This window comes from Octopus bimaculoides, chromosome 1, assembly GCF_046866305.1.
Source record: "Octopus bimaculoides isolate indiv1 chromosome 1, ASM4686630v1, whole genome shotgun sequence".
Taxonomy (NCBI): domain Eukaryota; kingdom Metazoa; phylum Mollusca; class Cephalopoda; order Octopoda; family Octopodidae; genus Octopus; species Octopus bimaculoides.
The window spans coordinates 152,588,131-152,604,511 of NC_142928.1; the positions used below are offsets into that span (position 1 = coordinate 152,588,131).

The 16,381-nt window shown below is 34.2% G+C and overlaps 1 protein-coding gene across 33 annotated transcripts in view; it reads right to left on the reverse strand.

Annotated features, from left to right (window-relative positions):
* Positions 1-16,381, reverse strand: part of LOC106879466 (uncharacterized) — a 281,512-nt gene that overhangs the window by 211,314 nt on the left and 53,817 nt on the right. The window lies entirely within an intron of this gene.

The window sequence follows — 16,381 nt, forward strand, 5'->3', positions numbered from 1 at the left end:
GAAATGTCAAAATATGATCTCTCTCACTCTCTCTTTGTCTCTCACATACAAGATGATGGCGATGATGAGGAGGATGATGATGATGATAATGAAGAAAATGCAAATTGTCAATAGCAATCAACTACTTTTATGTTAGTGTATTCATGTGGTGCACCGTTGTCTATTATTGCTCAATAGTAATAGAATATTAACTTTGTCATTACCACATTCATATTAGAATATATTGCCTTTGTTTCAATTAATTTTGAAAATAATGAAGAACTTAGTAAAATAACTTTGTCATTATTAGTCTGGTGTTTAGAACATAAATTAACATAAAAAATTTTAATGTAAGGTTTTAAGTTGGATCACATTAAAACAGGGGGAAAATTTGTTTCTGAGAACAAAAGACAGTTTTAAGTGGATTGGTATCAGAAGCATTAACAAAGATTAAGACAGGTTAAAGAATGTAACGAGACAATATAAATCAATTTAAATTCCACTGTTGTCTCCTTGCTTTTCTTGTCATTGACTTAAAGACTAATTCTGCCTTTCCTAGAATTAGTCATTAAGTCAATGATACATTCTCATTACATATGTAATTTTAACTGAATAAAACATCACGGGTCACTATAGGTGTGTTAACACCCACTTTTGCTATATATCACCTGAAGGCACATGGCTCAATGGTTAGAGTGTTGGGCTAACAATCATGAGGTAAAAGAATTTGATTCCTGGACCAGGCTGTGTGCTGTGTTCTTGAGCAAGACACTTTATTTCACATTGCTCCAATTCACTCAAGCTGCAGAAATGAGTTGTGACATCACTGGGGCCAAGTTGTATCCACCTTTGCCTTTCCCTTGGATAACATTGGTGGTGTGGAGAGGAGAGGCTGGTATGCATGAGCAACTGCTGATCTTCCGTAAACAACCTTATCTGGAATTGTGCCTTGGAGGGGAACTTTCTAAGTGCAACCCCATGGTCATTCATGACCACAGGGGGTCCATCTACTATATATCTCAGACAGAGATTTTTTTTCTGAGACTATTTTGATAAGATGTTACCCAGGCATAGCTGTGTCATTATGAAGTTCACTTTGCACCCATATGGTTTTGGGTTCAGTCCCACTGCACAGCACCAAGTCAATCAAAGTCTTGTGAATGAATTTGGTAGATAGAAATTGTGTGGAAGCCCATCAAATATATTTATATGATGCACTTTTAATTCTTTGCCAAAGACGCAGGTGTGATATATTGGCTGAAATGTCAAAATATGATCTCTCTCACTCTCTCTTTTTCTCTCACATATCAGGTATATGTCTTTGTACCTGTGTTTATCCCCCAATATCAGTTGGAAACCAACGGTGGTTTGTTTATGTCCCATAACCTAGCAGTTCAGTAAAAGAGCCCTGGAAAATGAAAATACTTAAAATAAATACTAGGGTCAATTTATTTGATAAAAAGTTCTATAAAGAATTTCCTTTCCCTAAAATATTAGAATTTCTGTCATTCTGGCATATTGGCAATATCCATTTTTAATGTTAAGAAAAACTATTTTGACCAATGTAAGAAGGAAGCCTCTACATAGTTATTTTACCTGCTAAAAATAACAGCCAAATTTCTCTTAAATCATGCCCTACCTACTCGCTTTTTTTTTTTAAAAAGAAAAGAAGGAAATATATTGAACTATGTAGTCTAAGATAAATGCAGATTAAATTAAATGCCCTTAATCATAGTTTTTTGTGTTTTTCTTTTTTTTTTTTTCTCTGAGGCTAAATAACAATAAAAACTTTTCTCAAGTTGTAATATTTTCTATGAAACTAATATACTGAATTGAGGAAAAAAACATCTTTCATTTCATTTTTTTTTTTTCTTTTTTTGAAGATATAAATTATCAAAACATAATACTCTTTTTTTGATATAAAACTATATTTAGAAAAATAATTACTTTATAAAATTCCAAATATGCAATTACTTCAAGTGTGATAAGATATTTTTATACTATTCAATGTGTTCAAGCTTAATACACATGACTGGCATTAAAAAAGATTTCTGAAAGACGTTTCACTAACCGGAGATTATCTCAATGTAACCTGAAGATTCCATTTGACGCAAATACAATTACACACAGAACAAAACAACAATAACAAAACAAAAGAACAAATAAAGAAATTTTTGTAAGGTCACTAGACATCTGCTAAAATGAAAATAGCAACCAAATCTCCCTTAAAACTCACCCAACTATCTTTAGCACTTGATACACATTTTTTCCTTTACCTTTACTTTTTTCAGTCATTAGATGCAGCTTTGCTATGTGGCAATACTTGAAGAATTTTTAGTCAAATGAATCAATGTTAATACTTTTTTTTTTAAAGCCTAGTACTAATTATATCAGTATCTTTTTCCAAACTACTAAGTTATAGGAATGTAAACACACCAACACTGGTTGTCAAATGGTGGTGTGTGACAAAAAGACATACACACATATGCATGCATCCATCCATCCCTCCATACAATGAGCTTCTTTCAGTTTCTGTCCACCAAATTCACTCACAAGGTTGGGCTGAGGCTGTTGTAGAAGACACTTGTCCAAGACAAAAAAAAAAGGAAGTAAAAATAGACCAACTTAATCATGGATGTCCTCAAGTAGTGAAGAACTATAGCTAAACAATATAACAATAAAAGCTCCATGTATTATTGTTGATGATGCTTGGAGCTGAATAAACTTTACTTTTTAAAATATAAAATAACATTCTATATATGATCATGAGCATTGCTGTGCAGTGAAGAAGTTTGCTTCCCAGCCACACATCTTAGACATGTGTCTTCCACTACAGCCCCAGGTCAAACAAAGATTTATGAATGGAACTGACAGAGAAACTGAAAGACATTCGTTGTACACTCGTGTATAGTAGTTATAAATGAGCAATACTGTCACACAAGCCAAGTAAGCCATTTCCAATATCATGGAAAAACATGTGTAGCCATAGGTAAATATTACCTTTCTTAGGAACAAATGAAGGTTGGCCATAGGAAGGGTTTCTGGCCATAGAAAATCTGCCTCAATAAACTGTCTGACCCATACAAGCATGGAAAAGTGAACATTGATATGGTCACACGATCAATGTTTTCACCCTAAATATTGCTCCTCACTGTGAACAAATTTTTCTGATATTTAGAATATAGAAACTTTGGCTATCATTGTAAGAAAAGTTATATGAAGTGGGATACGGAAATGCCATTATGAGAGGTTGTGGCATAAAGTGAATTCCTGAGAAAACAACTACTCCAAATAAACCATTTATAATCCCTCCTTTTGAATTACTACAAGATTTCCGTTTCATGCAATCATTCCAGATTGGTGAAGTGGCACCGTTCTGAAAAGGGGTAAATCTCCAGGTAAAGAGGATATTTCTAGACCTGGATAGAACTGAGAAGTGGTGACATTGCTAAGACAAGCCTGTACAAGGTATATGTAGTTAACAATAAGAGACCCACTACTCAACTAAACACAGAGTTAAAGATTTTGGCAAAGGTACTCACAAGAGGTTAACTCTTCTTGTCAGTAGTAAAAGCTTGGTGGTTGGTGTAGATCAATGAAGAGATCTTTACCTTTCAGTTAAAAGGCCTTTTTTTGAATGTAGTCTAAGATGCTTTTGTGTGTAACAACAATACTACCGGGTCTTCTCCTTTACACCTTCCTTATACCTGTAACCATAAAGTAACCCTTCAAACACTTTGATGATGTCCCTGCCTTTAAACATTTCAATTTTCTTCTCATGACACACAAGGTTACTTCACCATTAACATGATCATCAACATTATCATCTATTTAATATATCTATCTTCCATGTTAGCTTAGGTTATACAGTTCTGACAGAATCCAGTGAATAAAATGACTGTGATGAGCTGCAGTGCCTGTTTTAGTATGGTTTCTATGGTTGGATGCTCTTCCTGACACTGGTTTATTTTGTAAAATCTAGCAATATCTCATACTAGAGGTGTCATTGATAAGATATGTTCTATCCAGATTATCCTAACTTTAGTCCAATAAATTCCTCCAAACACACACAAAAAGAAAACTCCTTACAAACTAGTGACAAAGTTTTTATGAGGCTGTTTAACTTGCTAGAAATCATAGCCAAAATTCCTTAATACTAAAACCTACTATCTTAAAAATTAACACATTGGATAATAAAAATGTAGTTCAAGAGAGACTGTCTAAGAGAAAATGAGATGAACAAAGCTGGAACATCAACTCAATCTAAGCTGGCCTGGAGTTAAACAAGATCATAGTCCTAACTTTTGTTTTAGTCTCAACTGTGAAGCCTGTTAAGTTTCATCAATTATACATATAACAAGATTTCTGCAGTTTCAACTAATAGGTTTTGAATCTAGTGGAAGATACTTGCCTAAGGTGTTGTTTGTTGGTTGGAAAAGGAGGGTTAAATTAATGAGTCTAACACTCATAGAAGATTGTTTTTCTGTACTGTAAGAAAAAAAATAAGCAAGAAAATATGACTGCCATACTTAACACAGATTTTACTATGTAGATGTAAACAAGTTGTAAATAATCAGAAAATAGCTGTCATTGCAAATACAGTAGGAGGGAGAACTGACAATTATGATGAATCAGGGAAATAAAAACCATTCTATTAAAGAAGTAGTAGTAATGGTAGGAGCATGAAATATAAAGTGAGATGCACTGAAATACTAAATAATTTATCAGGACAGTTGATTATAAAATGTAACATATTTCTTAATAGAATCTTTTTTTAAATTAGTACAAAACGAAAATTCTAAGAATTTGAGTTATTTGAATTTGTGAGTCATTTAAAGATTTTCTGATCATTTAATGACTATAACAAAAGATCAAGGCACTCAGCCATGTGATTGAGTAATTAGTTTGTAGCTGGTTGTAAGTTAATAGAGATGTGTGTATGTGTGTTGAAGTCAGCTGACAGGGAGGGACGCAAATGTAAAAGAATATACGTGGGATATATTGGTTTCAAATTTTGGCACAAAGCCAGCAAGTTCATAGGAGGTGTTTGGCTGATTACACAGACCCCAGTGTTCAACTGGTACTAATTTTATCAAACCCCCCCCCCCCACAAAAAGGTAAAAGGCAAAGTCAACCTTGGCAGAATTTGAACTCAGAATGTGAAGATGGATGAAATGCAGCTAAGCATTTTCCTCCAGTGTGCTAAAGATTCTGCCAGTTTGCCACCTACAAATGTGAGATATAATGAAATAGTATTTAACAAAAATATTGGTTCCAGAATCTTACAACCTTTTTTTTTTTTTTTTTTTTTTTATAGGGAAGTTTTTAAATTGGAATAAAATTTTAGAAATAAAAGTAGAAATACTTAAACTCTAACATATGCTACAGTAAGGATTTTCAAGTTTCCAACTTGTTAATTTTGTAGAGAACATGTTGTGTAGTGTTAATTTACTGAAAGAAATTATTTGTATGATATGTACTTTAAGAGTTTTGTGCTTACGTTGAAATTATTAAGCAGAATGTGTGCTATGCCTACTAAAGTTCTTTTAAACTGTGTGAGAGAGAGAGTGGGGGGAGAAAGGGTAGGAAGATATCTAGTAGAGTTTAGAATTTTGCTCATCATACTAATACTACTGTTCCCACCCATACCAACATGGAAGGCGGACATTAAATGATGATCATCATCATCATCCTCCTCCTCTTCCTCTTCCTCATCCTTCTTACTCTCATGCTTAACATCTTACTTCTATTTCTTGAATTTTTATAGCTCTTTGACTTTCTTCAGAGAAATGCTTGCAAGGATCAAAATATCTATCAGAGATCATATAATCCTTTGTCTTTGATTACCATGTATAAGCAGTTTGCTTCCATTTCTCTGTCAATCTACAAGAGTATATTCCACAATAGCGGTGGGTAATCTTTCTTTTTTTTTTTTTTTGTTAGATTGTAGCTATAATTGCAGTTATAATTTTAACTGATTAATAATTATTATTATGATAGCCTACACTTAGCTATAAGATTACATATTGAACAAACAGCTATAACTGATAGTTTTTAGAAGAAAGCTCTAGTAGCTTCTGTGTGATCTGTATTATATGCTGGCTGCAGCAGCACTGAAAAAATAAACTACTCTGAATTTTGACACTTCATCTTCACAGCAGAAAACATCATCAATATATCAATAAAAATGATAAAATTTTATTTTTAAAGATCTACTCAGACAACAAAGAAATGAGTTTAAAATAGAATTAGTGATTTCTAATTTAATTTTTCTGTAGCAAAATTATGCTAATAAGGCAGAAGTAACTGAAGCTGTTCAGAGCTAATTTAAGAATATTACCACAGCAAGTCTGCTGCTAAGATAAAAGAAAATGAAATCATTTTAGTGAAACGTTAGTCAGTTATCTTGATTGTTAACATGACACCTGAGAAATATTCTGATGCAATATTCATGGTTCCAGTCTCAAGAATTTTTGTTGCTGTTTAGGTTGAAAGCAGCTTTGAAACATTAGTGAATCTTAGCTAGTAATAAACTGTATCTCAATATAATAACCAGACTCTTGACATGCAACAACAGGTGTATTCAATTTGGGTTTGAAAGATCATTCTCAGTCTTAACCATTAATGAAAAGAGCATCCAGTGTTTTATTCAGTCTAATAAATTTTTTTTTTAAATGTCAGAGGAAACTTGTAGTGGCCTATGCTAGTAACAATGACACAAGGAAATTCATCAATTTGGATGAATTCATATACAGCAGGGGAAAAGAGAAATCTGGTAATTCAGGATAAATTCTCTGTTTGAGAAAGCAACAAAACAAATATTTTTGGCTATTTTCCTTTGTAAGGCAGGAATTAGCTTTGTAGGACCTATAACAGTCTTCCTCATTTTGTATTGTACTCACTAGAATAGTTAGTGTGTGCCACCCAGGGCAGCCCTTCTGTTTGTTGCCCCAAGACCCCACAAAAAAACATTACCTACAGCAGACCAAAAAGTGCCGCCTGGGGCGGACTGCCCCTACCCCAGCTATGCAAGTGATTGTACTCATCATGATTTCCTTTCTGAAGCAGTATTTTATGGTTAAATTCTTTTCCTGTGGGCTATCCTTTTAGCTGCCTTTTATTCATGCATGGAAATGGTATATTTTTCCTAAAAGTAGGACATATACAGTTTGAGATAGAACAAAATGTTTTATTTCTGGTATATGCAACTGAAGTGGTATTACATTAAAATAGCCATCTCTGTGTCATACTTAATGTAAAAAAAAAAAAAATCACTGCTGACAGGAAAGTTACTGCAGTTTTCATCTGAGATAAACTGTTTCATTAACATACACCAGATTATTTATTCAGCTCAGCAGCTGTTCACAATACCAGTGAATGCTTTATTCACTGTTTCCTAAATCAGATGTGACAAATCTCATCTAGGCATGTAGCTGGCAGTCACTACACATCACTGAAAAGACCTAACAAGGCTGAAATGTATCTTGTATTCTCACTGGACACTGCTGAGAAGAATTTTCATCTCCCTCTAATATGTACTGAGTTTTTAATACAGTATCTCCATAAGAAATATTATCTCAGACAAAAACTGCATTAATGTGCCTGTCAGCAGGGCATATGCATTAAATAGGATACATAGATGGTTATTTTATTCTCTGTGATTGTGTACCTAGGACCACATAATCCAGTGTGTCCAACAATTTGAGACAGTGGGGTATGACTTTAAGCAGGGTTTAGCAGTTATTTTTCAGCAGATTGAGGCTTCCAAAAGAGGTAGCATTTCACATTGGAATAAATATTACACATAACCTAGAGACAATCAATAACGAATCAAAATAAAGAATGTAAAAGATGCCAAAACCAAAGAAAAATTGCAAGGAAATGAGACAGAAACCAAAAGAGGAAAAGAAATATATATATATATATATATATATACATGCACACATACACACACGCACACATCTAGACGGAAAATTCAATAAAAATAAAACAAAAAATATATAGATGAGAAAAAAAAAATTAATTAAATAAAAGCAATAATGAATGAAGCTTCGGATAATGTTTCTTTAATCAATCTATTTCGCAGTAGTTATTTTAGGTGTTCTCTGTCCAATATTGAAATCTCAAGTGATAGTAATTAATGCTCAGTAGAATAGAACCAAGATGCAGGAAGACTTTCCAAGAACAATAAGCATTCATGCATGATCTGTATGTGAGTATTTTTTTATTTCTTTGTAAGAAAAAAAAAAGAGATGGTTGAAGAAATCACAATGTAGGTAGAATAGAACACAACTGTGTGAATGGATCTGAGCTAAACTTTGTATAAGGACATTATAAAGATGTGTTAAGTTTTACACCACCACCACATGCACAGAAAGGCATACATACATAAATAAATATATACACACTAATACAAATAAAATATACACACATAGCAATGTTACAGTAATCAATGTAGTAGAGTAAGCAACAAGCTAAATGTGTAGAGAATGGGAGAAGGTAATAATAGGTTGCTTTGTTTATAAACAATGTGAAATGTAGACTTCGTGTACACACAATGTACTAGCGAGTCATACATGAACCTTTCCTTTTTGTTATTGCTGTGTAGCATCTTAGGACAGAGGCTATTACAGTCTCAGGCTGACTAATAGTTTGCACAAGTGAAACTGGTAGGTGAAAAATGTGCAGAAGTTTGGGATAGCCTCATCATTTAAAGTCCACTTTTCCATGCCTGCATTGGCCAGATGGAATTTATTGACGCAGATCTTCTAGTCAGATACCCTACCTGTAGCCAACCCTCACCTGTTTCCAAGCAAGTTATTTTCCCATAGCTACACATGTCTTTGTTTTTTGGGGTTTTTTTGTTTCATGGAAGACTGAAAATGAACAGCCTTGCTTGTATGACAATAATGCTCATTTACAACCATCAAGTGATGTCCAAACAAGAGTACACATAAACACACACACACATATATATATATACATATATATACATACATGTATATACATATATATATATATATATATATATATATATATATGTGTGTGTAAGTCAGTAAATAGTGGGGTTGTGTTAACCGCACGTGAAATTCCAACCATTTCTTAACACACATACCCCTCAGTGACCTTATTTCTCTAGGAACAGACATAAACTTCCTGTTGAAAAAGAATTCATAACTCCAACTAAAAACATTTGTCTCCCCTTACACACACTTCCTGTTTTGACACCACACTTCCTGCTTAACACAAACTTTTAACCCTTTTTTTAAACCTAACACAACTCTCAATTCTCATGCATCCTTATTTTTCCAACCATTATATACATGAATTACCATTGAACTTCAAAAGCTCAAAGACAATATAATGTATTGGTATATTTATTTTTTTATATATTATTTTCTTCATTTTGTACTTCTTTGTAAAAAAAACATTTTCATTCTCCCTCTTCTTGAAAATTTGCTTCGCAATGAAAGCCGGTTAGAAATCTTTATTAAAATATGCTTCCAGTTTAGCATTCTGCCCTATTATTATTTTTCATTTTCCTATATATATATATATATATATCTTTATTCTTTTACTTGTTTCAGTCATTTGACTGTGACCATGCTGGAGCACCACCTTTACTTGAACAAATCAACCCCAGGATTTATTCTTTGTAAGCCTACTACTTATTCTATCAGTCTCTTTTGCCGAACTGCTACGTTACAGGGATGTAAACAACCAACATTGGTTGTCAAGCAATGGTGGGGGAACAAACACAGACACACAAACACACACACACATATATATATATATATATATATATACATATATATATATATATATATATATATATATATATATATATATATATATATATATATACAACAGGCCTTTTTCAGTTTCTGTCTACCAAATCCACTCACAAGGCTTTGGTCAGCCCGAGATTATAGTAGAAGACACTTGCCCACGGTGTCACACAGTGGTACTGAACCTGGGACCATGTGGTTGGTAAGCAAGCTACAGTCATGCTTGCATCTATATACATATAGTATAATCAAAAGGGTTAAAGGTCCTTCCCAAGATGTAGGCTCATAAGGCTGGTTTCCCAGATTCTGTAGAGTATATATTCCCACACACACACACACACACCTTGACAGGATGCCAATCCATTACAGAATAATTCATTTTTGCCATTTGAGTGGAGTAGGGCAATGTGAAATACATTGTTTTGCTCAAGAATACAATACAGTCGATTATAATGGCTCTTTTGCTTGTGTTGGCCTTTCTTGACTCTTTGTGTTGGTCATTGAACTGTGGTCATACTCAAGCTCTGCCTCAAGGGCTTTAGTTGATTATAATAGCTCCAATTCTACTTATAAAGTCCGGCACTTAGTGATTTCTGTTTGTTGAACCACTGAATTACAGGATGTAAACAAAAACACCATCTTTTCAAATTGTGTGAATTTATATCTTGTGCCCAGCATCGCCTTCCTGGCACTTGTGCCGGTGGCACATGTAAAGACATTTGAGCGAGATCATTGCCAGTGCCGCTGGACTGGCTCCTGTGCAGGTGGCACGTAAAATACACCATTTTGAGCATGGCCATTGCCAGTACCACCTGACTGGCCTTCATGCCGGTGGCACGTAAAAGCACCCACTACACTCTCGGAGTGGTTGGCGTTAGGAAGGGCATCCAGCTGTAGAAACTCTGCCAGATCAGATTGGAGCCTGGTGCAGCAACCTGGTTCACCAGTCCTCAGTCAAATCGTCCAACCCATGCTAGCATGGAAAGCGGACGTTAAACGATGATGATGATGATGATATGCTTAGGCACAGCTATAGCAGAACACACATGCCCCAAATCCTGCGCAGCAGAAGTGAATTTGAAACTACAAAGAGTTGGTAAGCAAACTTTCTCGCTACAGAGTCGTGTTGTGCACCAAACTCAAAAGAATAAAATGATTATAAAACCTTCAGGACATTAACCATTCCACAACAAAACCTCCTACACAAATACACAGCCATTATATTTTTTAATTAATTTTGAATATAATCAAGAATTTGGAAGAATTTACTAAAATAACTAAATTTTCATTATTAAGTTAGTGTTGGGAATGTAGTTAAATAAAAGGATTTTATTCAAAATTATGGAGAGTTGTTTTCATTATTTAAATATGAACAATTTAAAACTGAGTCTTTCTTTCATGGAACAAAAAGAAGGGTTCAGGCTAGCTAGTATTAAAAGAGTTAATTAAAGCCCTTTTTCATATGCATGTGATAGGGCACTAAAGCTTTCCGTTGAAAAGCTGTACTTACGATCATTAAACAAAGTAGTAAACAAATAGTTTAACTTTCAATATAACACTGATAGACATTTAAGGTTTACTGTTGTACAAGGATTTATAATCACCCTCAATACATACACATCTACACACACAAACTTGTTTGAAAATCTGGCAGATGTCAGAACAAGTGCCTTTGCTTTTGACCTCTGAAGTTCAAATCCTGTCAAGGTCAACTTTGCCTTTCATCTCTTCAGGCTTGATATAAAATATAGTACTAGTCAAGTACTGAGGTCAATGGTAAGGACCACCCCCCTCCCCTCAAAATTGCTGGCCTTGTGCCTAAATCAGACACACTATCATTATTATCATTATTATTATTTAAGGTGGCAAGCTGGCAGAATCATTAGCATGCCGAGTGAAATGCTTAGCGGTATTTCTTCTGTCTTTATGTTCTGAGTTCAAATTCCACTGAGGTCAATTTTGCCTTTCATCCTATCGGGGGTTGATAAATGAAATATCAGTTGCACACTGAGGCTGATCTAATCAACTGGCCCCTTCCCTAAAAATTTCGGGCACTTGTGCCTAGAGTAGAAAAGCTTATTATTATTATTATTATTAGTAGTAGTAGTAGTAGTAGTAGTAGTAGTAGTAGTAGTAGTAGTAGTAGTAGTAGTAGTAGTAGTAGTAGTAGTAGTAGTAGTAGTAATAGTAGTAGTAGTAATATATGCAGTCTTAAATATGTAACAGCACAAGACATTAAATGGACAAAGCATTAAAAACTAAGTATGGAGTGAAATATTCATAATTTGATAGTCTACAAATTAATTCTTTCGAAGTTTCTCCGATGGAGTATTTGAAATAGGAAATATAATACAAATAAGAGATTGGTGTTGATCAGTATCAGCAAATGTTAACCCTTCCACATCCATATCTCCTTTGAATTGCACTAGATTTATGGCTTTGAATTTCAGTTTGATCAACCAGCTAGAAATAATAATCAAGTTCCCTAAATTCACATTGCCCTTACAGAAGAAGGACACTGAAGAATGTGATCCTAGAAATACAAAACGACAGGATGGTTACAGCTAGAAAGCCTTTCACCACAGGTCGGCTTACTCAGTTAGAACCTGAAGCTAAACAGTAACAACATCAAGATAATATACAGCACGAGAACATTCAAGTACTGAGTACAAAGAATACAATTTCATAATAAAGTGTCGCCAACATTTTTGATGTAGTTAGCCAATAAATTTTAGTTAATTAAAATTAACTTAGAGCAATAACAAAACAAAAATCAATATCTTCATGATTGATTCTGTTCAAGGAAATTTCAGAATGTAAATTAATTAAAATTAATTAAATATAAATCTGAAAGAATCAAATATAGCCTTTAACATTAAGTTATAATTTTTACTTGCTGTCATCATTGTTGTTCTTTCTGTAGTCATATAGCCCCCAGTTAGCCTTCAACAAATAGACCAATCGCCATGTAAGTAGATAGCTAAATGACTAAGTATGATCTACAAATCCACAGCTCTTGATATGCCACATCTGTGCTTAGTTGAGGATTTATACTGCACAGACTGATATGCTATGCTTAATTGTAAGCAGTATAGGGTTGCAATTGGTGCATGGTGTACCATTGCACTGTCCATTATTTGTATGTTATTTAGCACCACATTAAATTTGCTTATGCCAAGTCAGACCTATGATCAACATGCTCTATTTATGAGCAACCCATCTTATATCCTCAGACAATACATCAAAGTCTGCACTATTTAATGAGTCCTCCTTTTCTTAAGATGGCAAAGTAAGGTTTATAAGAAATATGATTTATCTCTAGCTGATCAAATAACCATGCTGAGTTGAGTGATAGAACCTTTTTTTGAAATGTAAATTTCAAGTGCCTAAAAACATGACTGTACTCTTGTTTTAATATAAATAATGAATGACATTTTACAAATTCATAGTTATACAATTTATTAAATTACTGCTTTTATCTGAAAGCCTAAACAGTTTTTCTCTTATGAGCATTGTTTTCTTGAGATTTGATCAAGAAGTAGTTTCAAGTTTGGTAGTAAACAAAATTTTTCCCAAATGCAGAGTATTTTTTATTGCTCAAACAGGAGATGAACAGCACCTATAACTCTGTACAAAACCACCAAGACTGGTGGCACAAATGAGAGATAAGGCTTAAATGCTTACAACAGAGGATACTCCACAAAAAATTCCCAAAGTTTAGGTGGTAATATTAAGCCAAGCAACAAAGGAAGTGGGATTTGACTACAGATTGCATAGAACCACAACAAACCTCATGACGGCATCCCATCCTATGATAAGGAGCTTTATGATGTTAGTCGCTCTAATGATTCTGCCAATGTACAATCCTAAACAAATGCTTTATTTATCAACTCTGGAAGAAAGTATGATCTATAGATTCTAACATCAACTAGAATCAACTAGAATCCTCACCATTATAACTGATGTAGTGACAGTTATGAGACCCACAAAGCTAACCCTACTACATCACTAAGAAAAATTTCCTTATTACCATAAAATGTATGTTGTAGAATATTATGTCATATATCCAAGACTGAATTATCTAACACACTCAACCATTATGAAAACTGAAAGAAGAGTTTGAAAGAAAACTGACTTCTATTTCTAGCAAGTTAAATGATAACCTAAGGGTTACTTTTGTTGGCTCATTATAATCCTTAGCCATTGTTATTTAGCCCTTGTTAGTTGTGACCAACAGACCTGTGATCAACAAAGTTCTACCTGTAACCAGCCTATCTTGTCTTTTTCAAGCACTGTGCGACTAAGAACAGATGAACCTTAAAGTCCTTCTTTTTGAAGATGGTAGAATGTAATTTCAGTGTAATAGGCTATCATGATAGGCAACTATTTCAAGTAAGGTAAATGTCTGTTGAGGCTCTTGTATTGGCCCAGGAAAATCCTTAGTCAAAGCACCAAGTACAGGAGATAAAGCTGTCACCCTCACTTTATCGTGAACAATTACATCTGAATGCAATTTGTACATTTAAGTGTTAGAATAATGAATTAAGGTGTTGAACTATTTCCTGAAAATCAGAACTTGTAAACTCATCAAACCCTAAAAAGCACAGAAAATACAGAATAACACATTTCAGGAATAGTTATAGAATCAAAAATTTGTAGTGCAACCACATGCTCATTGCATTGCCTCTTGGGCAAGTGTCTTTTGCTTTAGCCTTGAGTTGATAAATAGCTTCCAAGTGAAATTTGATAGGCAGAAACTGTGTAGGTGCTGTATTTATAAGTAGTCATGTGCTTATTAAATATACATTTATAAGTACATGAGTGTGTGTCTGGAGATAGTTGCCTTTTATGCCAAACTAGCTTAAAAGACGCACTCCATGCAAACTTTTAGGCTAGCTCCTATGGAGGGCTAATTGGGGTTGCAGCCCAAAACTAAAGAGAGCAATAATAATAAAGCATTTGTTGGTACCCTACCAACATGGTATTATTTTAAAAATTCAATTTAAATGAAAAACTTGTAAGTTCACAAACTTTTGGAGTTCTTTTGAAATTTGAATTTTCAACTGTTAACAACAAATCCTCATCCAGACCTGATCCCAATGCTGGACATTCAAGAACCAAATGAAGGGCAGACTTTCAATTCTGGGATCATTTATGTAGAGCAAATGTAGATTGAGATACTGGGGTCCTGGACAGATGGACAGACAGAATTTCATGTTAATTATTATAGATAGTTAAAGGCGGCGAGCTGGCAGAATCGTTAGCACACTAGATGAAATGCTTATTGGTATTTCGTCTGCCACTATGTTCTGAGTTCAAATTCCGCCAAGGTCAACTTTGCCTTTCATCTTTTCAGGGTTGATAAATTAAGTACCAGTTGCGTACTGAGGTTGATGTAATCGATTATCCCCCTCCCCCAATCTCAGGACTTGTGTCTATAGCAGAAAGGATTATTATAGATAGTTAAAACTCATACCTATTCAATATTGGTTTCGAATTTTGGTACAAGGCCAGTAATTTTGGGAAAGGTGTCAAGTCAATTATACCAACCCCATTACTCAACTGGTACTTATTTAATCGACCCCAAAAGAATTAAAAGCAAAGTCGAAATTTTACTTCAGAATGTAGACAGATGAAATGTTGCTAAGCACTTCAAAATGGTGTCACCCACTCATGGAATGGTGACAATCTAATAACTATATCTAGTAAAATATATGAAAAATAGTTAATAAATATAATATAGATAAATAAATAAATACGAATACAACTAAATAAATGCATGTAAATGTTTCCATCACCACAAAAGTCACAAATTTGCAGGTGGGGAAGGTATAGACAAGCACTTATCCACATCTCCCAGCCGGAAGTACGCAAGGTAACGTCGACCAGGTTCATTGAATAAACAACACACACACACACACACTAAAATAAATATAGCTAAATAAATAATATATTTGTAAACTACATTTTATACATGTGTGTGTGTGTATCCATCCTATGGGCTACTATGCAGCTTCTATCTGCCCAATTTTATTTACAAGGTATGGACCAATCTGGTCCATAACAATCTGGTCCAAAAAAAATAACATTTGCTCAAGTTGCCATGCACTGGGATTGAACCCAGAGAACTCGTACTTGCAAAGCAAATTTCCTAATCATTCAGCCATACTACATATACTAAAACCCAAGAAGTACAACCTTTTTACACCTTCTGTCATGCTGAAACTACCTGAGAATTATATGAAGGGCACACATGTCTATGTAATGCTCAGTTACTATCACCACATTACATACAAAGCTGGTTTATCAAATTACATATATAAATATACACATATATGTACAGTTATTTATGTACGTATGTGTGTGTGTGTGTGTGTGTGTATATATATACACACACACACACACACACACACACACACGAGTGGGTACTGAAAGGTTTCTAGCTTTAGGTAATGGAAAATATAGAAGGATCAGTTAATTATGATTTTATCCAGCATATTCCCCTCTCAGATTCACACACTTATTGCAGTGGTCCCTCAGTTTTTCTAAGCCCTGTAAAAGAACTCTGAAGGTTGGGCCTCCAGCCAGGCCTTTCATGATACCCTTAAACCCAG